Source organism: Chiloscyllium plagiosum, chromosome 13 (assembly GCF_004010195.1).
Source record: "Chiloscyllium plagiosum isolate BGI_BamShark_2017 chromosome 13, ASM401019v2, whole genome shotgun sequence".
Classification (NCBI taxonomy): Eukaryota; Metazoa; Chordata; class Chondrichthyes; order Orectolobiformes; family Hemiscylliidae; genus Chiloscyllium; species Chiloscyllium plagiosum.
The window spans coordinates 7640721-7651236 of record NC_057722.1 but is presented as its reverse complement, the minus strand read 5'-3'; positions in this window follow the sequence as shown (position 1 = coordinate 7651236).

The window sequence follows — 10516 nt, the reverse complement described above, 5'->3', positions numbered from 1 at the left end:
AGGTCGTGGGCTAGGTGTTGGGGAAGGGGATAGGGTGGTCTCCCCATGGGCGGGCTTGACGCGTCGCGTCTTTCTCTGCGCCTTCTGGCCTGCCGGACGCTCACCCCCCTCCCTGCCAGAGGCTGGAGCATTGCAAGCCCCCGGCGCCGGGGCTGGAGTTGTTGACTTCGGGGGAGGGGGAGTGGGTGCGGCGGCACCACCGTCAGCCATTGGTGTGGGCTGGGCGGCTTTCTGGGCGGGGCAGTTTTTTCGTATGTGCCCTACCTCGCGGCACAGGTGGCACCGCACGCCGTCTGCCGTCCAGAAGGCGCGGTAGACCACACCCTCATGGAGGAGGGTGAATGAGCCCTTGGTGACCTCCTCCCGGGCCAGGCAAATGAACACCTGGCGCCGGAAGGAGTAAACGTGTCGGAGGGCAGGGTCCTTCAGACCGAGCAGGAGCGGCTGGACACCCGACCGGATCTCCCCCAGGGTGTTGAGGTGGGGGAGAAGGAGCTCGCTGGCAATGAAGGGCGGGACATTGGAGATCACGACCCTCTGGGCCGTAACCTCCAGAGGGTCGACGGGCAAATGTGTCCCGCCCACAGCTAGCCCCCTCTCCACGGCCAGGTGGACCGCCTGCTCGGTCTTCAGGAAGAAGACGGCCTTCCCGTACATGCGGGCCGCAGCGACGATGGCCAGTGGGGCGACCACACTAGCCATGGCCTTGCTGCAGGCCTCGATGGTCATATTGGGATGGGGATAGGCCTTTACCCCCAGGCGTTTAGTCAGGTGCCTGAAGGGGCTTGCAGTCGAGGCCGGAGTTGTGACAACCGAGCCTAAGGCAGCGGCTACCCCAGCGTAGGTGCGGCTGGGCCCCGCGACCTTCGGGCTCGCCATACTCTGCTGCTGGATATTGTTGTGCCCCAGGCAGCGGTGGAGGTGGGCCCCTGGTAGCAGCAGTGGTGGAGGTTGAGGGGAGGGGCCCAAGGCGAGTCACCCAAGGCAAGTCCCAGGCAGCGACAGTGGAGACCTGCCTCAGGCAATAGCAGTGGTGGAAGCAGGGATCGGGCGAGTCCAAGGTAGGCCCTCGGTCGCAGTGGTGGGGGCAGACCTGTTGGGGAGAGTCCCCAAGGCAAGTCTCAGGCAGCCCCAAAATCGAGTCCCAGGCAGCAGTAGTGGTGGAGACGGGCCCAAGGCAAGTCCCACGCAGCGGCGGTGGAGGCAGGCCTCAGACAACAGCAGCAGTGGAGGCAGGCCTCTGGCAAGTCCTAGGCAGGCCCTTGGGTTGCAGCGGTGGGGGCAGACCTGTTGGGGAGGGTCCCCAAGGCAAGTCCCAGGCAGCCCCAAAATTGAGTCCCAGGCAGCAGCAGTGGAGGTGGACCTCTAACAACTGCTGCAGTGGTAGAGGTCCTGGGAGGGGCCCCAAGGCAAGTCCCAAGCAGCAACAGCTGAGGCAAGTCCGGGCCGGGTCCCAGAGACCAGCAGTGGGAGTGGGCCCCAGGTCAGCAGCAACACTCCCTTGACCTGGGTGAGGCCCAGGCTGCAGCTCCAAACATAGGCCCCAGACTCAAAAGCTCTCACCTCCTTCTGTCGTCTTCTTCTTCTTCTCCTTCTCCTTCTTCCAACCTAGAGCTCTCTCGATGTGGGGCAGCTGGTCCAAAGACAGTCCCCTTCCTCTCAGACACCTTCAAGGAGGAGAGTCCTTGAACACACACACTGATCCATCTCTGTCAGCCAGGGCTCCCTGATTGGAGCAGATAACCTGGTCTAAATCAGGGTACTCCTATTTTAGCTGTCCTGGTTGTAATCACTATACATGGGGGTCAGTGGTTTTGTAATAGATATTGATGGTCAGCACATCCGGAGAAACGGATGCAGAAATGTAGAGGAAGAGAAGAGAGGAATCACAGATGGACCAGGTGAAGATGAGACCATTGTGAAAAATTGATCAATTTTTCCATTTCCAGGTGAGATAGGGAAGCAGCACCAATTATGTCATTGATGTACTGGAGAAAGAGTACTCAACAACGGTCTTTATTTTATGCCTCTGCGTCCCCGGTTCAATGAACCTTGGGCACAACATAACATTGAACACTGGTTCTCAGTCACCCATCTATTTTCCTCACCGCAGGAGCCAGCCTTCATACCAAAACAATAATCAGGCATCACCAGCAGTGTGCCACCAAGCCCTATTATTGTCATCTGATCCCTTGGCTCTAACTATTGGTTCAGAGTATATGGCCAGGTCACCAGATCAATAAAATCTCTGATCTCAGGGAATCTCACAGCACAGAAGAAGAAAACTCAAGCAGATATCTGAGAACAGTGTGGAACAGGACTGGAAGAAGCCCCCAAGTGACCATAGCCAGGGTAACAGAGGTAAAGGAGGATTACAAATATAAAAGTCACACAACAGCAGGCTGCAGTCCAACAGTTGTAATTGTAAGCACTCGTTTTTGGAGCGCTGCTCCTTCATCAGGTGATTGTGTCGCTCCGAAAGCTAGTGCGCTTCCAATTAAACCTGTTGGACTATAACCTGGTGTTGTGTGATTTTTTAACTTTTGTACACCCCAGTCCAACACCGGCATCTCCAAAAGAGGATTAAACAGCTTAAAGTCAATAGATCAACAGGAGGATGAGAACATTAGATTGGAAGAACTGTGGGTTTGGAATCAAATGGGGAGTTCAGCAAGGAGTATGATGGGTGACTGGACTTGGCTCAGGTTAGAACACTAACAACAGCACTTTTGAAGAGTTGAAGTTTAAAGTGGGTGGAAGATGGTAGGTTAACCAGCACAGCATTGCAACAGCTGAGCTTAAGGTAACAATGACATAGGTTTTATTTTGGTTATGTACAGAGAAACTAGGAGCAAGAGTAGACTATTCACCCCCTTGCGTCTGTTTCACCAAACCATAAAACACCCCCTTTGCTGTTTACTTCCAATTACCTTTGACTTTGTTATTAGCCAAGAATTATTACTCAAATTAATCGCAAATAACTCTACAACAAATGGTTTAAGTGAAGCAGGAGAAAAGTGGCAGTTGTTTGGGAGCTCAGATTTTAATGCTGAGATAAGATAGATTTTTGGCTTTCTTTCAGGTAATTTACGTTTTTTTTAAATGTCAGAAAGGCATTTTTGAACAAGTGAGTTGAAAGCAGCTTGCGATGCAGGCTAACTTGACAAGCAAGCTTCCGGAAGATTAAATGCTAAAGTGTTTACCAGGTCGAACTTCTACGGTGTATCGAGGCAGAAGGCCAGGGATTACGAACATTAAGCCAGGTTGGATTCTGAAGAAAAGATCCATCCCAGTAGAAAGGTGTTTTTTTTTTTGGTTTGTGGAACTCTTCCGGTTATCAGAACTTGAAAGAAGTCTGAAGCTATCTTAGTTCAGACCAAAAAGCTGAAAACAAACTACCTTTAGAGTTCAGTGAAAAAGTCAGTGATTTAGCATTTGTTTTAAGTGTCTCGGGGATAGACAGTAACGAAGAGAATCATGAAGAGAGTGAGGACTGCAGATGCTGGAGAGTCAGAATCGAAAAGTGTGGTGCTGGTAAAGCACAGCAGGTCAGGCAGCATCCGAGGAGCAGGAGAGTCGACGTTTCCTGATGAAGGGCTTATGCCTGAAACATCGACTCTCCTGCACCTCAGATGCTGGCTGACCTGCTGTGCCTTTCAAGAGTCACACCTTTCGACAAAGGACAATCACGTCTGATGTATATACGAAAGGAAACATGGGATATGGAAGGTAATGCTAATGACCTTGACTGTTAAATGAGAAATGTTAAAGTGAAGATAGTTATGATACTACATTGAGGTTATAGAGTCATCAAGTCATATCGTGTGGAAACAGACCCTTTTGCCCAACTAATCCATGCTGACCATAATCCCAAATCAAACCAGACCGACCTGCCTGCATTTGGCCCATATCCTCCAAACATTTCTTATTCATGTACTTGTCTGAATGTGTTTTAAACGTTGTAACTGTACCTGCATCTGTCACTCTGGAAATTCTTTCTACGTGTGAACCACTCTGTGAAAAAAATATTATTCATGTCTTCTTGAAATCTTTTTCCTCTCACCTTAAAAATAAGCCCTTAGTCTTGAAATCCCTCACCCCAGGGAAAAGGTGCCTGCCATTTACCTTATCTATATCCCTCTTGATTTTATAACCCTCTATAAGGTCACCTCTCAACCTCCGATGCTCCAGTGAAAAAAGTCCCAGGCTATCCAGCTGCTCCTGATAACTCAAACCCTCTATTCCTGGCAACATCTGGGTAAATCTGTTCTGAGCCCTCTCCAGTTTAATACTATCCATCCTCTAACAGGATGACCAGAACTGGACACAGTAGTCCAGAAGAGGCCTCACTAATATCCTGTAAAACCACAACATGATATTTAAAGATTGATAAAGGATATTGTTGGAAAAAGGTGTTGATTTTTTTTTTAAATTGCTGTTTATCTTGACAAATTGACTGAAATATTTTGGTTTTCTTTCTCTCATTTTCTGCACTAAATTTATGGTCTTTTTTGTGAAAGTACATTGACAGCCTTGTTTCAATACCTTCAGAGGACTGAGCGCCACAATAAGCAAATTGCAAACCTAAAGCATATAATCTATCTCGCTGGGTTTCACTCTGGAATATGACAGTATGACTTGCTCACTATTACCATTAGTCGGGATCAAGATTCAAGGCTCAATTCAGGATAAACTAGGATCTCATAGTTCAACAAGACACATTGTCTGGGAAGAGGGTTGGAGTTGAAGGAAAGGGTATGGACTGTGTGACAGAGCCAAAGAAACGATCATTGCTAAATTGAAAAAAATTGCAGATCACACAGGAACTCTTTAAGTGGACTGGCAGGCAGAAACATGCAATGTAATAATGGCACAAAATCAAGAAAAAATTACGTCCATTGCCTGTTACATGCCAAAGATTCTTGTAAATAGAGATCATGTGATGAAGTTGGAATTTGGAATGCGTTTTGTTTTAATCTCGGAAAGGAAAAGAATATTGGAGGTGAAGTATAATTAGTGACCACTGAGGAAAGGATCGACATTTTAAGGAGGGGGGATGCTCTGGTTTTGAATGAAATGGTACAATTGAGCTGGCATGGGGCAAAGAAGAAAAAGAAAAGTGATTAGAACTTAGTTGCAATTGTACCGAGGCACCAAAGGTCATAACAACACAGACAGAGGCCGTTCAACCCATCAATTCTGTACTGCTCTCTATAATTTATTTCGCTCAATTGCCCATCCAACTTCTTTTCGAATCTTTGATCATCTTGGCTTCCACTACCCTTGTAAACAGCAGGTTACAGGTTACTGCCATTCACTGCATAAAATAGTTCCTCTTACCATTTCCCTCTTCAACCTTTCTCCAAAATGTTACATTTGTGTCCATTCCTTATGCCATAGGTTAGCGCGAACCATTTTTCTCTCAAATCTCCTCTCAATCTCCTTTACTCTGAGAAGAACCTCTTCAACCTAACCATGAGAGTAAACTCTCTTATCCCTAGCACCGTCCTGCAAAATCCTAAAGTGATTTGGACATCAAATCTTAAATTATCATGACCAGGACTGGGCGTAATAATCTATTTGTAGCTTAACCAGGTTTTGCAAGGTCAGCATAACTCTTAGCTAAACACAAAATTCTCATTCTGTGAGAGTGACAATGTCCTGAACTCCACCATCCCCATTGCTGAATCTGCTCTGCTGGTGCATCAGAGGTGGAAGTAACAGTGGGTATACAACCGGGAGGGAGTTTCCCTGTTAGTTGTCAGCATAGGGTCCAGACCCCATGAAACCTCATGACACCTGATAAAACATGGACAAGGAAATTATTTTGTTGATTGCCACAAACTGTCTTTCCTTTAGCTGATGACCTGGCGCTAATCCATGTTGAACACCACTTGGATGAAGTACCAGGGTGGCAATGGTACAAAATAGACTCTGAAGTATTCCATCCAGAGTATATCAATGAGAGAGACTCAGTAATGCCACTACTGACCAAGCTGGTCGGGACATGGCTGCTAGATAGGTCTGTGGCATTAAGAGCTCAACAAGGGGAGAAACTTGTATTCCTTCATAGGGTGTGGTCTTTGCTGCATTGGCCAGTATTTATTGCGTTCAGGAGGTGGCACTGAGCTGACTTCTTGAACAAGAAAAGATTTTAAAGGGACCTATAGGGAAACTTTTTCACGCAGAGGGTGGTGTGTATATGGAACGAGCTGCTAGAGGAAGTGGTGGAGGCTGGTACAATTACAACATTTAAAAGCATCTGAATATGAATAGGAAGGGTTTAGAGGGATATGGGCCGGGTGCTGGCAAATGGGACTAGATTAGGATAGGATATCTGGTCAACATGGATGAGTTGGATCGAATGTTTCCATGCTGTACATCTCTATGATTCTATGTTAATTGCAATCCTTTTTTTCTCATTCATGGGATGAGAGCATCACTGGCCAGCCTAACATTCTTTGCCCATCCCTAATTGTTTAGAATCAACCACATTGCTGTGGGTCTGGAGTCACGTGTAGGCCAGACCAGGTAAGGATGGCAGTTTCCTTCCCTAAAGGACATTAATGAACCAAATGGGCTTTCCTGACAATCAACAATGGATTCATGGTCACCATTAGACTCTTAATTCCAGATCTTTATTGAATTCAAATTCCACCATCTGCTGTGCCAGGATTCAAACCCAGCTGCTCAGAACATTACCTGGGTCTCTGGATTAACACAGTCGAAAAGTGTGGCTTTGGAAAAACACAGCAGGTCAGGCAGCATCCGGGGAGCAAGAAAGTCAACATTTCAGGCAGAAGCCCATCATTGGGAATGCTGCCAGACCTGCTGTCCTTTTCCAGCACCACACTTTTCAACTCTTGACTCTTCAGCATCTGCAGCCCTCACTTTCTCCAAGTCTCTGGAATAACAGACCAGTGATAATACCACAAGGCCATCATCTCCCTTCTTTGGTGTATATAGACCTACAGTGTTGTTTGGGAGGGAGTTCCAGGATTATGATCCAGTGACAAATGAATAAATACTGATATATTTGCAGGTCATGATGGTGAGTGGCTTGGAGGGGAACTTGCAAGTGGTGGTATTCCCATGTATCTGCTGCTCTTGTCCTTCTGGGTGGTAATAGTCATGGTTTTGATAGCCACTGACAATGGAGCCTGTGTTAACTGCTGCAGTGAATCTTTATAGATGGTACACAGTGTGGGTGGTGAGGAAATGAAAGTTGAAGGTTGTGAATAAGGTGCCAATTAAATGAGTTGTTTTACCCTGGATAGTGTTGAGCTTCTTGAGCTTTGGTATTAGCATTGAATATCAAGAGGAAATGGTTTGAGATGGCATTTGTATGATAGGAGGGTAGCCTGCCAATTATTAACCCAATCCTAGATATTGTCAGGTCTAGTTGCATTTGGACATGACTCCTCAGATACTGGAGCAGTCCGTGAATGATGCTGAATACTGTACAATCATTGGCAAACATCCCTACTTCTGACTTACGATGGAAGGAAGGACATCAAGGAAGCAGCTGAAGATGGTTGGTTCGAGGACAGTACCCTGTGGAACTCCCATGGAGACATCTGGAGCTGAGGTGATTGACTTCCAAAAACGCTCTCCCTTTTGAGCTGGGTATGATTGTATCCAGTGGATGACATTCCCTCTGACAGCCATCCAATCTAAATCTGCTAGGACTCATTGTTGCCGCACTCTGTCAAACGTGAGCTTGATATCAAGAGCAGCTATTGTCTCCTCACCCCTGGAATTAAGCTCTTTGTTCATGTTTGGATTAAAGTCGGAATGAGGGTAGGACCAGAAAGGCCCTGGCAGAATCAAAACTGAACGTCAGTGATGAGGCTGTTTCTGATCTATTCTGATTGCCTTGTCAACAATCCTTCCATCATGTTGCTGATGATCGAGAGTAGACTTACAGGACAGCATTTGACTGCACTGGATTAGTCCTGTTTGTATGCAGGACATGCCTGTGCATTTTTCCCACATTGCTACATTCAGGTTCATGTAGTAACCAAGATGTTGACTAGAGAATGGCTAGTCGTGGAGCACATGTCTTCAGTGCATTTTCAGTATATTGTCGTGTTCCAGAAACTTTGCAGTATCTTGATCTTACATGGAGTGAATGGAATTGGCAAAGACCAGCACCTGTAATGTTGCGGATCTCAGATGAAGGTGAAGATGAGTCATCCACTATTAGTTGAAGATGCAAGCAAATGCTACATCCTTAATTTTCCATTGTTGAGCTGGGCATCCTCCGTCATCATGGCTGAGGATATTTGTGGAATTTCCTCCTCTTGAGAGTTGTTTCATTCTCCTCCACTATTCAGGACTGGATATGACAAGATTACAGAGATTAGATCTAATCTCTTGATTGTGTGCTTACATAACTCTGTTTATCACTTGGTGCTTCTACTGTTTGGCACGCAAATCTTCCCGTGTTACAGCTTCACCAGTTTGACACCTTATTTTTAGGTATGCATGGCATGTTCTCCTGTAGTCATTGAACCAGATTGATCTGGCTTGATGGGAACAGTACTGTGGGGTTACAGAATGCAGTCAAATGCACTTTTTCTGCTGCCAGTGACCCACAACCCTCATAGATGTCCAGTTTTGAGTTGTTAGATGTGTTCAAAAAAGATCCAATTTAACACAATGATATTGCCACATTGTTTCTTCTATGTTGTGCAGCTGAGCGTATGCAGTCAGCCTATTGTTCCATGCATAGGTATTGGTAATGGGATGCCAGTCATGGCAATGAGTTCCCATTCTGGAAGTCAGTGCCATGTGCGAGCCTCAGCTGACAAGTAGGTTATAGGGATTACACAACATGATGGAGGCATCTTCAACGTGAAGGTGGGACGTCATTTCCTCAAGGACTGTGCAATGCTCACTCCTGCAGATACTGTCATGGATAGATGCATCTGTGACATGTAAATTAGTGAAAATGAGATCAATGGAGCCTCCACACAAGCTCCATTGTCAGTGGCTATCAAAACCACAACCACTACCACCCAGAAGGACAAGAGCAGCAGATACATGGGAACATCACCACTTGCAAGTTCCCCTCCTAGCCACTCACCATTTGGACCTGTGAACATATCGATGCTAATTCATTATCATGGGATCACAATCCAGGAACTCCCTCCCAAACAATACTGGAGGTATACTGACACCAAATGGACTGCTGCTTTTCAAGAGTCAAGAGTATAGTGCTGGAAAAGCACAGCAGGTCAGGCAGCATCCGAGGAGCAGGAGAAGTGATACTTTGAGCATAAGCCCTTCATCGACCCTTCATCTTCTGCTCCTCGAGCGCTGCCTGACCTGCTGTCCTTTTCCAGCACTACACTCTCAACTCTGATCTCCAGCATCTGCAGGCCTCACTTTCTCCTCGTTGATTTCAATCTTACTGCAAAGCCTCTTCCAAGAATGCCTACCTTGAAGAAGTTCTCCACCTCTCTCTACACAGATCTCAGTGAGTCCCTCTCTCACTGTACTCCCCAAGTCCTCTCCCCTGCCCTGAACCTCTTCAGCCACATCCTCAAGCAGACTCGCTACCCCAGCTACATCTCCTTCCTCAGTACCTGCCGACAGAACTGTCTGATTTCACTTGGACTCTAGGCCACATTCAGACCAACCCAGTTTGGATCTGAACAGGATACCCTGTACACACTACAAATCTGAAACCTTCAACAATGACTCTCTTTGTGGATCCTCCGTTCCACGCTATCAGCCATGAGCCGCTATCTACTCTACCTGCAGTCAGTCCTGCCCCAGCTCAGAGCCACACTTTCCCAGACCTGCAATGGATCTCTGCATTTCTACATCCTCAGAAGGATACATGCGCTCAACAAACGTTTTTTCTCGACTGCACCGGACATAAAAGAATGCAAGTTAAACTTTCATGTACTTCCCTCTCTCCTCGGATGCTGCCTGTCCTGCTGTGCTTTCCCAGCACCACACTCTCGCCTCTGATCTCCAGCACCTGCAGTCCTCACTTTCTCCTGCTGTTGTTCAAGAGGTCAGTTCACTACCACCTTCTCAATGCAAGAAATGCAGGCTGAGGTAGCAAAGCTGACACAGAATCACAGAGTCATAGAGATGTACAGCATGGAAACAGACCCTTCGATCCAACCCGTCCATGCCAACCAGATATCCCAACCCAATCTAGTCCCACCTGCCAGCACCCAGCCCATATCCCTCCAAACCCTTCCTATTCACATACTCATCCAAATGCCTCTTAAATGTTGCAATTGTACCAGCCTCCACCACATCCTCTGGCAGCTCATTCCATACACGTTCCACCCTCTGTGTGAAAAGGTTGCCCCTTAGGTTTCTTTTATATCTTTCCCCTCTCACCCTAAACCTATGTCCTCTAGTTCTGGGCTCCCACACCCCAGGGAAAAGACTTTGTCTATTTATCCTATCCTTGCCCCTCATAATTTTGTAAACCTCTATAAGGTCACCCCTCAGCCTCCGATGCTCCAGAGAAAACAGCCCCAGCCTGTTC